Source organism: Oryzias latipes, chromosome 21, assembly GCF_053564925.1.
Source record: "Oryzias latipes strain Hd-rR chromosome 21, Olatipes_Hd-rR_3.1".
In the NCBI taxonomy this organism is placed as follows: Eukaryota; Metazoa; Chordata; class Actinopteri; order Beloniformes; family Adrianichthyidae; genus Oryzias; species Oryzias latipes.
The window spans coordinates 27,966,605-27,980,981 of record NC_136257.1 but is presented as its reverse complement, the minus strand read 5'-3'; the positions used below and the strand labels follow the sequence as shown (position 1 = coordinate 27,980,981).

The 14,377-nt window shown below is 38.5% G+C and overlaps 2 long non-coding RNA genes across 2 annotated transcripts; both read right to left on the bottom strand.

The window, feature by feature from the left end:
• Window positions 1-79: 79 nt before the first annotated feature.
• LOC144988760 (uncharacterized) lies at window positions 80-1,344 on the bottom strand. The gene is made up of 2 exons (XR_013652747.1): window positions 1,184-1,344; window positions 80-354 (listed from the first exon to the last, which is right to left on the bottom strand). It is a non-coding gene; the product is annotated as an uncharacterized LOC144988760 (long non-coding RNA).
• A 2,372-nt stretch (window positions 1,345-3,716) lies between these two features.
• Window positions 3,717-6,994, bottom strand: LOC144988813 (uncharacterized). The gene is made up of 2 exons (XR_013652852.1): window positions 6,620-6,994; window positions 3,717-6,408 (listed from the first exon to the last, which is right to left on the bottom strand). It is a non-coding gene; the product is annotated as an uncharacterized LOC144988813 (long non-coding RNA).
• Between the last annotated feature and the right edge of the window lie 7,383 nt (window positions 6,995-14,377).

Below are 14,377 nucleotides of genomic sequence, written 5' to 3'. Positions count from 1 at the left end.
ATATTTGCAACACCATCAGTCTTTTGTACAAAACACATTTAATGGTCAAACATTAAAAAATGAAGCTTTACAAAATACCAGTGGTGATTATTAGCCATTTATTTTCTTAAGGGGGGCAGTATTTTGTAAGGCAGATGAGATCTGTTCACATTGTTAGTTTTTGTTACATCCTGCTGAGATGACATGCATAGATCAGTACATATATGTTAATGTCTTGGCCATGGTTTTCCGATGTCCCACAAGGGTTGAACAGGTCTGAGAGGAGACAGGACAAGCCACAGAGGGAACAACAACTCCAACAGTTTCCTGCTCTGCCTGGTTTAAGTTAGTCTGTCGTCCAATATCCACAGCATCCTGCACACAAAGAAAAATGTATTTAAGAAAGTTAAAATGAGAATATATATATATATATATATATATATATATATATATATATATATATATATATATATATATATATATATATATATATATATATATATATATATATATATATATATATATATATATATACACACATACACCTTAAATGATACTCAGTAGCTGCATATTGTGAGAGTTAACTTCCTGTATTAACCTGCAATCTTTAAGGTTGAGAATAAAATGGTTTTGGAATACAGTTCAGAATCAGAAAAACTTTATTGATCCCACCCGTGGGAAATTTGCTCTGGTACCTCAAATAAAAATTGTGTTTCTGAATCATAATTTGACTTTTATTTTATTTTTTTAAATAGGGATTAACTTGATCCCAAAGTAGGAAAGGTGTCACTTTCTTGCAGCAATATGTTGCTTTGTTGTTCAATCCATCTGTAATCCCTAAAGATATATTGAGAAACCTATACATGACTGTACTTCTTGAAAAAAATCTTTGATTAACCCTAGTGACAATTCACGGGCAATTATTCCCAGCTTTACATGACCGATCTTGACACTGTGGTAAGAAACGACTTTGTTTAATCCATAAAAGTCATGAAAAGAGATGGAAATCCCGCTAGCATTGAGCTAGCTAGCATGCTAACACTGGAGAACAATGCTGATAGTTTGTCACGCAACATCTTACTTTCTAACATCTTTTTTCACTAGCAGCTACTGGTGGAGCTCCTCATCTGACTGTGCTGGCGTCCTCTGGTTACATAAAGTACAAGTTTGATCGTTTAATATAGTAAAAGATATGAAAACTTACCGGCACATTCTAAACTGGTCTGTTGACGTAAGACTCGGTGTTATTCGGCAGCCAATGAGCTTCTGGATATGAGGGATGTCCCGCCTCTCCTCCCCTTGACTGACATGTCGCTGTTTTTACGTGTCGACAGGTTTTAGAATCAAAACCGCAAAAAATAAAAGCGCAACTCAAAAAATAAAAGCGCAACTCAAAAAGGCAATTTCAAAATAAAACTGCAACTCAAAAACAGGATTTCAGAATGGCGAGAAAACAAATCGCCAGCTGAGAAATAGGATTGTGCTTTGGGTTATAGCTTTTGGTTGCAAATTGTGGGTTTGGTTCTCAATTTATGCATTTTGATTCACAGATTTGGGGTTTTGATGCGCGGTTTTACTGTTTTGATGCGCAATTCTTTAGGCGCTATTTTGACACCATAGGGAGGGGGCGCGGGGTGAAGGGTGCAGGCTGAGAGGTGAGCACGGAGCGCAAAACGCATGCGCAAAACCTAGCTGGATCTTCTTCCAGGGGGGCAACGGTCACAGGCCAGGGCTCAGTGCTTGATGAAAAAAGAAAAATAAAACTGCGCCGCCATATAGCGAATTGGCACCCCTGGGTGCAGCTGCACGCGCTCCTGCTGGAAATGTTTGATGAGGGGGGCTGCGGGTTTAAAAAAGGTATAAAAAAATCACGCTTTTTTGGTTATTTTGTGTGAAATGCCTAAATAAAAAAATGGGAAAACAAAAAAAATTCTTCACTAAGATGACAGTTGGTTTAGTCGACAGACTTGATACCTATGTCAGGACATTAGTGCTAAATGCAAAAAACATCTGAAATATGGAGAAAAAATGTCAAAACTGGTGCCCAATTTAGAAAGAAAAGAAAAGAAGAAGAGGAGAAAAGAGACAAAGAAAAAGGTATTATCGCATAGCTAGATGCACGTTTTCTAAATTCGAATGCTATCTGCCCTCCAACAACAACAACGTTGCAGAGGAAAAATCTTTTGTTTGGTCTATCATGACCAAAACTGAAGTAGGCCCAAATATTGTAAATAACGTCATTTTTAAGATTTTCTTCTTAAATGTTTGCTCTGCCTTAACTTGTTAACATTAGTTATGATTCGTGTGTCTGTCTGCTCTGCTGTATCACAAAGTTTTTGTTGTGTTTTACTGTTGTATATCAGTTCATAATGTTAATTGAGCTGTGATGGTAGCATGCTGCTGCTGATGCTGTTAGCTTTTCAAAACTCCAGTTGATCAAGTCATACCTGAGGTCACCGAAGTCTCAGGAGCAACTCACTAACCTGCTGTTGTTAATATCAATCATGCAGGGGGGAGCAGATTTCATATGATGACGTTATTGACAAGCTTGCATCAAGGAAGGCCACAAAGGTTAGGCTTTAGTTAGTGTTTTCTGTTCTTAGTGCTGCAGTTACATTTATTCTAGTGTGTTATTAGTGTGATTTGTAGTTTATAATATTTATTTTAGATTATTTATTTGTGTTTGATTAAATATTTCCTACTGTATTTTCAGTTACAATAAATGGACAAAGAGTCTATAGTCTAAAGTCTATGGGGGGGGGGGGGGGGGGGGCGCCAGAGGAGGGTCTCGCCCGGGGAGTAATTCAGGGTAGAACCGCCACTGAGTGAGGTTCACTCCTTACAAGAACTGCGTCTGAATGACGGCCGCTGTGTTTCTGTCTCTCTGTGACCCAATTTGAAGGCTTACTGGCCACATAAACCTGAGAGGGAAAATAACAAGAATAGATTTAGGATTTTTTTTAATTGTCTCAATGAAAATAGAAAAAATATCAAGTTCAGGAGACCCAAGCAGGCTGCTCTCCCATGCCCTTTCACATTCCAAATGAAGACAAGATTATAGTAAAAATACACAATTTATAAAAAACTTGACAAGTTCCACAAAAGAGAGAAGTTTACAAAATAGTCGGACAGTTGGACTGCTGTCCAACACAGTCTATTTTCACACAGATCCGCACAGAGGTGCACATAACAAGTATGAACAATAGCTCGCACACATATACTGTTTTAGCCAAGGGAGGGGTGAAATTTACATACCTGAAAGGGAAAAAAAGAAGTTTTACAATCTGCAGTACAATGCAAGTAATTTAATTTATACATTTATCAAGTCTTTTTATCAATACTTTAACAACAGTAAGAAAAACGAAATATTGTTCAATTCATTGTTTGATCATGACTGTTTCAGTTTAAATGGGGGCAATAGGCTCCGTGCACGTAACTAAGGAGTTGTACTTCCGCCGCCTTGAGTGTGAGGCCGACCATTTCCGGCTTGCGACTTCTATAGCAGCGACACGGCAGATTTTGATTGCGAAAGATGGTATATTTCACCCGTTTTCTACAAGGTCTCCCGAAAATCGACGTGAACGACATCTACAGGGTTGTCGACCAGTGCGTGGTTACATGGGCAAAATATCGTGTCTAAAATATATAGTGTCGAAAATACCGAAAGGAAATGTGTCCCGTTGTAAACAAACCTGTGCTGTCACATATTTATGCAGCAGCTCGGTAATATACGAGGCGATCTTCCAAACGTGCTTTTATTAATTTTATGAATATTATGAAGTGCCTGTTCGCTCATCATTTTATATTTAATCCTTGTGGTCAGTGCTTTTTTTGTGGAAGAAGAACAGAACTGAAGAACAACCCAGTGTTAGGATAGGCTAACAAAACGGGCTAACAACATTAGCCTTTTGATGGAGACAAAATCCAGGACAAACCATGTGAGAAACGCTGCAATCTGCATCCTGGTTGCACGTAAATGTCTGGGAATAACATCAGCCTTTATTTGTCGGGGCACAATTAGAAACACAATTCCATGTGTTGTGATTTTTTGAAGAGTTTCTAAGGACTGAGCGGCATTTCTGCTCTGAAAAGCTCCCACACACTTTGTGCTCTGCTCTGTCCTCGCGAGTCCGGCAGCCGCTAACCCAGAGCGGCGGTTCGGCTCGCAGTCCGAATTCTCACACATAACAAAACAACAAAACGCACACAAAACAACAAAGCACCCTCCCCTCAAACACATTAATAAATCCAGTTGCTCTGCTCAGAGAGGTTCACTCGGTCCACTGGCTCCGGAGCCCGAATGCAGAGCTCGGATGCCGGGTCCAGACCTCAGTGGACACGCATCCCCCCCGCATCTCCCTCGTGAGGGGTGAAAGAGAGGGGAGTGCCAGCGGGGCGAGAGCGGAGCGGGGCTTACGCGGGGCGTCCGCAGAGCCGCTGGTCGGTCCCGTATGAGCTCACTGGCTTTCTCTCAGCGAAACACCGTCTATGCATGACGTAAACCAGAGCAGCAGTGACACACGATCGGAATGACCGTTTACATGAACAACGATCGGTATACCCAGCTATCTCGATCGGAAAGAAATTTTGATCCGAACGAGTCTGACCGGGGCAAAGTATTCCGAACGGCGTGTTTACATGACGCATTTTCTTTCCAATTGCTGCAAATACGAAACACGACTTGTCTTGCTTAGGGTGAAGTCCTCCCGCCGTGTTCACCATCCATTCGGCTCTCACCGACACATATACTAGAAAGCTATGAAAGCTTATATTAGTACTGTTGTACTTTGACAAATTCGCACATGGGTACACAACAATGTTGTGATGTCTTTGTCACGCGTTGAAACAACAAACGCCTTTCTTTTACCCGAAATCCGCTCCTATTTACTCAAAACTAGCAACTCAACAAAACTCCCCACAACAATAACACGACCAACAGGAAGTTGTCGGCCTCACACTCGAAACACGGAAGTTAACCGGAAGTTCTATCGTGCACGTAGGCTATTGTAATAAACAAGACTTGTGAGAAGCGCACTGTTTAAATGGTGAAATGTCTCTATCTGGTGGTCATATTTAAATATTTCATGCAGGGAATCTAATTTGTAAAAGTCATTGATACTGTAAACGGCATTTTAAAATATTTGCAATAAAATTATTTACACAGGTTTTCCATGAATTGTCGTATCTTTTTACCACTGAGATTTTATGCTCTAATCAGTAAAACATCAGGTCTTTAAAGAATTTTTGGGTAATTTAGACTTTTTGTCTCTGCTGTCAAGATGCAGAACAGGAAGGCATGTTTTGAATCATAAAAACAGTTATTCACAGTCAAAATCAATGTGAAACCAAAGTATTCCAATCAAATTCAGAAAAAACAAAACAAAACCAAAAGAACTACACACACATCTCAAATTGTACCAGGCAGCTGAAGACAATCATCTGGCTGCACAGTTACGTTCATACACAGCACCCTAAACACTACAAACAGTAAAAGAAAATTAAGTAGAAAACCCTGTTTTAAATTGCTCTGTGAAGTTCCTCTGCATTAAACTGTCGAGCCAGAATGGAGCATTGATTGTAGAAAATACAACAAATCCCACAGATATGTCAAGAAACAGAAGAAATGATTCAATGAGTAGTATTGAATAAATTATCAGTAAGCGGCCGTCTTTGGAGCTCTCAGTGTCTGACATTTATTGAAAGACTCACACAGGACAGACCACAGCATAGGCTTCTCATCTCTCTGCCTCAGCATACAGTCCCCAGCCTCTTTATTTTCTGTGATCTACCAAATCCCATTATTAAAAGGTGATTCAACACTTTCCCAAGTGAACTAACGGGCTAAACAGGACAGAAAATAACTAAATATTCATCTCAACATAATTATATAATGGCCGTGGTCTTAATAAAACACAAAAACACATATAACACTCAGAAAAAAATCAAAACTTAGTGCATGATTCTGCTTATTTGACCCCGCAGCTAATGATGGTTTAGTCCATTGGAAGCTCAACAGTCAATAAGCTGGTATGTTCTCAAGGTAACTTTCTGTAGGTCAGGCTTGAACAAAACCATTCTAACATCTGCATAGACGCACCATTGCATTTAGTGGTGCTGTACTGAGATAATATAGACACTCTAACAATACAAGGATTTACAATCATTTGGATGAAGGACAGAGGTACACATTTTCTGTTTTTCTCCACAGTTTCAAGATGAAAATCCTGTTTTTGGTGATTTCAACATTTTCTTGTGGCATTTTTCAGATTATGGTGTACATTATTAAATAAAGTTTCAGATTAGTTCTTTATTCCAATCATTGACAATCAGGAGATGAAAAACTGCCATCGGAAAAGGTTTGTAGCTGTGACGTAGGACCTATAACGGTGGGCCAAAAGCTCCCTGCTCTGCTCCATTCTGATGCTCCACCTGCAGACAAATAGATCCATGAAAGTTTCTGTTTTCCTCATTTGAGCTGGAATCTGGATGAAAACTGGACAGCTCCAACATTACTCAGCATTTTTTTTGCACCGCTAATGTTAGGTTGGGGGTTGTAATAGGCTACAAACTAGCAGGAGAGCACGTAAACAAATGGATGATGGGAAATGAGGGTGGGAGCACTTCCTTCCACTCTACTGACCTCTGACAGCCTTCATGTTCAGCCTGATCAGAACAGTTCTGCTCGTCCAACAGCAGAGGATACAGAAGAGGATGAGATGCATCACTGGCTGCAACAAGAAGAACCAAGTGGATGAAGATGGTGATTTTTTTCTAACAGGTTGGACAGTGCTGTCCTGCTTGCATCAGAAGGGCTGATGACTGAGGAGATGAAGGAACGGAGTTTCAACTTTGAATTTGAACACCAAACAGCAGAAATGGAGTGCTGGGCTTTAGGAACGGTTTTGTTTGGTTAAATGTGATATTTCTGTGAAATAAAGATGAAGAGATTCAATCAGATAAAATTAAATCGTTCAACATGAAAACTTCAGAACTTTTTTTTTTAAGCTGCGGTTTCTTAATTACAAATCTGAGAAGTACAACACAGTACAACACGGTATAAGAACTTCCTGTGGGAGCCAGATCTTATTACATGCAAGTAAAATATAATATGAATGAGTTACTGTAATTTAGATGGCAGCGATATGTATAATGTTGAGCTTAATTCTGCTAATTTATGCATCAAAGTGAAGTTAAAAAAAGATTACGCTGTCACAAAAGAGCCTGAATTTCAACAGATGTAAAAATTTCATTAAAAAACAGAAAGTTTCATGTTTCTTTTAAGTTTTTTCTTTGTGGTTAAACTTTGTAAAACGTATGTGTTTGACTGTCATCAGTGACAAACAAAAAACTGCCTTTTTAAAATATATTCTGTTTTACTATAAAACTGCTTTACTCCAGAAATCCACAAGATGGCAGAAAACTGACTTTAAACTCGATGAATGATGGCGGCAGGAGGGACAGGCGTAATCACGACTCACCTAGTTTACTGCATAGTTTCAAACTTGATGTTTTTACACCCCTGTGTATTAAAAGGTGATTCAGCACTTTCAATTGAACTAACCGGCTAAACAGAACAGAAAATAACTAAATATACATCTCAACATAAATGTAAAAAGGTTATGGCCTTAATAAATAAATCACACAAACTCAGGTCGGGTCCCCCTCGAGCCCCCAACCCTCCAACTCAGGACACGCATCCCGCAATACACGCGCCCATCCACTCAGGACGCGTACCCCTCGAGGCACGCGCCCGTCAACTCAGGACATGAGCTCCACAAGACACGCACCCATCAAGAATAGTCTCAAACTAGTCACACAAGACTACACAAAACAAACTACTCAAAATTGACTACACAAACGAATGTGTTGCACCAAACAGAACTCAACATAAAGTTTGGTTAACAATTGTCTTCCATTTTCAAAAAAACTTGGTAATGTGCTTAAAGCACACACTTCAAATGTTTTGTCCAGGCCACAATGCACTCATAAGCTGTTAAAAAAATCCAATTCACTTTTTTCAAACTTTAACAAGAGCAGTGTTTTTACCCACACACTCTGAAGTGCAGTGGACGTCCTCTTTGGCAACCCCAGTCTGGAACAGTACAGTTGGGTCTGCCCTTGCACCGGCTACGGCGGCAGGAACCTACGCACCTGCCTCCGCCCAATCTGGGTTGGTGGCTCTGACAACCCCTTCAGCAGCCTCCACTCCTACACCGTCGCCCACACCACCTCCGACTGATGTTTCCAGCGAAGGTCTACCTGAGGGTTGGAGCACTCCCTGCTCAGTCAACAACTTTTCTTTCAAAATGCTCTTGGTCTCCAAAGCCAACAGGTCGCCAACTTCAAATGCCAATGTTATGGCCTACTGAGAAAAGAAAAACTGTTATGCCAAAGACTCCATGTACAATTATATTTGAAGAAAAAAAAATCAATTACAAACAAATTATAGAAACCACAAATGGTTTACAATCTCGGACGTGCCCCCAATTTATGTTACACTCCTGTCTAGGGGTCTGTAAATGAGTGTAACATAAAGGTAAAATTTGACTCAAAAACTTTCACGAGACCCAGGCTGAAATTAAGCTGAGAATTTACTTACAAGGAAAAACTCAAAACTATACAAAAACCACCAACCCAAATTACAAAGACCAAAGCCTCTAACAATATCTATCAAACGTTCAGTTGCTGCCAGCTGGAGAGAAGGGGGGTTCCAACAGAGGATGTGGCAGTTTTTAAACCTGCTGGAAAGACAGATACAGAAAAACACTCCAAATATACAAATAAAACAATATTACGGCCACAGCCGTAACACTTGATGAAACACTTATTTGGAATATTTCAAAAGAGATTTGACAACAGTTTTCGATTGTTGTATTCACTACACAATTTGACCAAACATTATATTTCTGTGAGCTGCAAACAAATGGATAATGAAATGGTGAAAACAAGTATTGGCTTTGGAACCCACGCACTGGCTGTGACGTTCGTTTATCCGTCACTTTACATGATCACCAACCAGGCTTTGCAAGAGTTGTAACAAAATCTGCATCGACCACCAGACTTATCATTACAATTTGCTTGATGTTATCCGGGGACATCCACCCACGCCTAGGTCCGATCACCGGGACATCTGGAAAAGCTATCCCAGCACCAGCTACACACATCAGCTCCTCCCTTACAGGTATGCTCTTCTGGACCCTCGTGTGCTTTGGTACGTAATGCTAATCAGCTGAATCCTCTGCCACCAACAACAACTGCGCCTGAGCTGCTTGTCTGGGGAACCGGGGGCGATGGTGCGGTAGCCACAATGGTACGGTAGATCTAGACCGACAACCCAAACTTCACTCCATGGTCACTCAGTCACCATGGCGATGCATGATGTAAACAGGAAGCAACTAAAACATTTACTACTTGATTCAAATCTAGATTATCTCTGTCTTTCTGAGAGTTGACTGTATAAAAATGCCCCCTGTAAAGCACTTACAATCACGGGCTGCAAATTGTTCAGGAAAGACAGAGAAAGTACAAAGGGTGGTGGAGCCATGTTATACATTAAAGATAGTATTCAGTGCAGGGAAATTCTTTGGCCTAATGCTGATGAACTGGAATGGCTAGGTCTAAATATTGTACTATCTCCACAAATGTCATTTACAATTATTAAGATTTATTGTCCCGCCTCAGATGGTGCATTTTATGAACAATTTGAAAGGCTACTCAAAAACTGCAACCTAAGTAAGGAAATAGTTATACTGGGGGATTTTAATATAAACTGGATGCATCAGCAAGAAAAAATGTTAAGCGAGTGGCTTAAAAATGTGACCTTGTTCAATTAATTAAGGACCCAACAAGAATTACCACCTCAAGCAGCATGAAGATAGATTTAATTTTTAGCAAGCGCCAGAAAGAATAACTAAGACATACAATGTTTATGTTTCTCACTGTGTGCATGTTTATGTTTATTTTAAATGATTGTTTCTGTACATGTATATTTTCTATTATTGTAATTAATTGATGCTTTGAGGTTTTTAGGTTGACAATTTTAACACCTGTCCGGGGACTACAGATGAAAAATAGCCTTTGGGCTAATTCTGTCGCATTGCAGCCATACTTTTAATGTGCACTGTTCCTGTTAAATAAATGAATAAATAAATAAAATAAACTACAAAGAGAAGAAATTTCTCAGAAAAGGATTAAAACAGTCAGAAAATCTGCTGTTTTATAGCAAGGCTGCTTACAAGTTGTTGTTGTTTTTTTGTCATAATTCAAAGTAATGTGCAATTCTCAATTGACAATTCAATTTGCAGTTTGATCATGCAATTATGACTAAACAAACTACAAGACCAGAACAATTTGATCTGCTCTGTATTTTCTCATGCAATTCTATCATATAAAAACAATTGGGTTTGCTTGAATAATATAAATTGTGAATAATGTTGGAATGAAGGAAATACTTTTTATTTAACTCACGGTGACATCAGTGTGAACTTTTCCGAGCATCTTTATGGTTTCATGCAGAGAATGAGAATCACAGATTCAATATTCGCTGAAAGGATGTTTCTGGAGAAGAACAGAGAAGATCAAAGGTAGCTGCTTTGTGTTTTTGCACATCTACAGTAAGTCTATGACAAAGACAAGAGCTGTGGCTTGTTTGGTTGGTTTCTCTTTAGCTAACATTGAGCTGCTGCATCGAATGAGAGACTTAGGTATCAAAAGAGACAAGAACACTTAAATAGAAAAGATAGTTTTAAAACATCAATCAGTGTTAATGTTCAGGTTATCATAGAGATTAAACTACAAAAGCTCTCGTCTTTGTTAGCATTAGTGTCAGGAATCTTGTTAGATCTGTGACTTACATCAACAATCCTTAAGCTTTTTTTCATATTTATATGGCTGCACCACTAGAACTTCTGCATCTTCCAAGATCTTTCTATAAAGACACAGAAAACCAAAATCTGTACAGATAAAAATGAACATGACTTTAAACTTTGACATCAAAGTTTCAAAATGTACTTTAACACCTAGCAAAGCAGCATCTAACCACTTCCTTTTTCTCAGTCCCTCCTCCAAACATGTATCAGAAACCACAGCTTGCTGTTCCAGTTTGTCTTCTACTCTCTGATGGTCATCATGTTCTGGAGGAACACAGCAGTTCTGCTCCTGATCCAGATGTTTCAGGCTCAGCGTGTCTTTGCAGGTACTAAAAACACTTTATGGAAATGATGCAGGATTTCATTGATGTTGATGATACAACGTTTATAACTTGCTACATGTTTCAACCCTCAGCTGCACCGTTAACTGAACACAGAAGCATAAAGGTTTCCAGAGGAGATTCAGTGACTTTAACTTGTAACGTGTCCCTGGAAAACCCAGCAGAAATCAGATGGACCAAAGAAAATTTATCATTTCATCATTCCATCACTCTCAATGCCACTGTTTCAAATTTCTCTTCTTCTAAGATCAGAATAGAGACAGACCTTCCTACAAAGTTAATGATACTGAACGTTCAAGATGAAGATGAAGGGCTTTATAGTTGTACTCTAACTCAAAGTAAAGGATTTAAGGAAATTACATGGAATCTAACTGTGTCTGAAGAAGTTAAAGGTATGTATGTTAAGACAGAAAAAAGTTGAAGTAGAGGAATTTACCTGAAGGCAACTTTAAACCATCGACATGACTTTTTTATTTAAATTCATTTCAGACGCCCATTATTCAGGATATTGGATTTATTCTTCTCTAAGATTCTCGATTGCAGCAGCATTTCTTCTGTGTTGCATCATTTTAGTCGTCTGCTTCCACAGGTGAGTTCTTCTGTTTTAGCTTCAGACATTAAAGTATTTAAAAAACAAAAGTATTTTCACCTTTTTTTTTGTTTTCACGTCCAAATTACATCAAATCAAACTTTATTTATTCATAAATAAAGAATTACAAAGAGTTATTTAAGACGTCTCCAAAAATAAGGACTTTCAGTAAAGTATGATATTATCAAAAGACGTGAAAAATGTCTAAATATTTTATTTAGGATTAATGAAACTAAAAATCAAACAATAAGATACATCATTTATGTTTCTGGAAAAAAAAGGAAATCCACTTTTTAATTTCAGTTTTTTGATTTTTTCAGTAACTGAAAATATCTGTTTTATAAAATTGGTTGTTATAAAATTAAAGAGATCAAAATGTGTGACTGCCAACAGTTTCTTCTTTGTCATATAAATACATCTCTTTTCACATACACACACATAAACATATATATATATATATATATATAAAATATTTAAAAATAAAATTAAATCAGCCTTCATTAAATGTTTGAAATGATTAATGTGTTCATTAATAGTGTTTATAGTTATTTTATACACCGTAATTTCCAGACTACAAGCCGCTACTTTTTGCCTGCGCTCACATCTCTGCAGCTTATTCAGTTACACGGCTAATTTATAGATTTAATTGGCGGCCGCCATGACCATACTGAGTTGAATGCACTATCCAACACAACAAGCCATTTATATTTCAACACGCCTCTTAGCAGCCAAACAGCATAGACTTGACTTCAGGTCTTAGACACTTCAGTCATGGTTCAACAAAACGAAACACGCATGCCCAGCTGTATCCCAGAATCCTTTGGTGCCATTAGACCCAACGTGCACGTGATCGCCACTACAATATGATGCAGCTTTCAAGTTAAAAGCAATCGTTAAAAGCAGCGTGAAAAAATCCACCATCACCAACGGGTTTGGAAAAGCCGGTCAGCTGCGTGACAGAGAGGACAGGCAGACTCAGGAGTGAATTTACCTCTGAGTCATAGTGACACTAGCCCATCAATTTATTAGCCCATCTATTAGCAGCTCCGTAATTTACGAGATGATCTTTTAAACGTACGTTTATTATTGTCATGTTATGGTTATTATGAAGCGCCTGTTCGCTCATCATTTTATTTTTAATTTGTGTGGTCAGCGCTTTTTTTGTGACAGAATGAAGCCGGAAATATGGTTAGGTGAAGGCTAACATGCACTAACAACGTTTAGCCTGGATGAACAAGAGTCGATGCGGGAAAAGCTGCAATCTGCAGCTTGGCTGCATGTAAATATGTGGGAATAGCATCAGCCTTTATTTTGTCGGGACACGACTGGAAACACAAATCGACGTGATCGTTTTTTACGGTTTCTAAGGACTGAGCGGAATTTTGCATCGAAAAGCTCACAGCCTCCGTGTGAGCTGGAGACATGTTCTCCTGCTGCTCGATCACATAGAGCTGCGGGGCCGATGGCAGTCTGAAGGCTCCCACATGTAACAACGCATCCGCCCCTCATCCACAAAACGTACAGTATTAAGTCCGATTGCACTGCACAGACACAATTCGCTCCATCCACCGGTGCAATGGGGACGAAGCGCTACTGTAATGTTGATTATATGGTTACTGTTTGTAATTATATATATGATAAAACTTGACTTAGATTGTCAATAAATTTAAAAAAAAACTAAAAAAAATAAAATAAAAAAACCATAACTGAGGAACTTGTGAACAGAATAGATGTCCATGCTGTTTGGCAGATATGGGTGTATTCAAACACTCGGGCATAAAGCAAGGCTGACTCCTCCCACAGTGTGCTAATGACTTCTGCACAATCTGGGAGCCAGGATGTGATTTGTTAGGCTGACCACGATGCCTTGTACATGAAGCTTGTACACTGATGCGGCTTGTTAATATACAAAGGAAGATAAACACATGAAAATGGGTGGGTGTGGCTTGTAATCGGGTGCGCTCTACAACCCGGAAATTACGGTAATTAATCTGCATTAAATGCAGCTTCAAGTGTTTCTTTAAGCTTTAAAGATAAACCATCTTTTAAAAGAAAATTTAATGATTCAAGTTTTTTTTTAGTGAAAAACACATTTCTAAATAGAGTGACATCATCAAATGTTCTAAACTGTAACACAATAATCCCTGTCTATTCATGGTGTTGTCGTCTTGCATGAACAAACATTCAAGGACTCACAAACTTTAGGTTAGTTGCAGATTTTTTAACCATTTAAGATTGAAAATTAAAAAAATAAAAAACTTTGAAAAAAGCTTAAATGAAAAGTATCGTTTGACTTAAAAAAGTAAATCTTTTGAAATAACAAGAAATGTTATAAAAGATTGACTTGTTTTCTTGCTTGTATTATTTCATTTTGATTAATATTTCAGCTAAAAATCAGAAACAAGAAATCCAAATGCTCGTCTCTTTATCTCTGTAGAAAATTTGGAAGAAGAGAAAGGTCTCAGTGAGAGGAGGTCAGTGAAACTTTCCTCTGATTGTGTGATCTGTGTCTGTTGTTCTGTCTGCTCTCATTCTCACCTTTAATCTCAGTTCCTCCGTTGATTCATCATTCATTTCATTCATGGAGTTGTTCTTCTTTT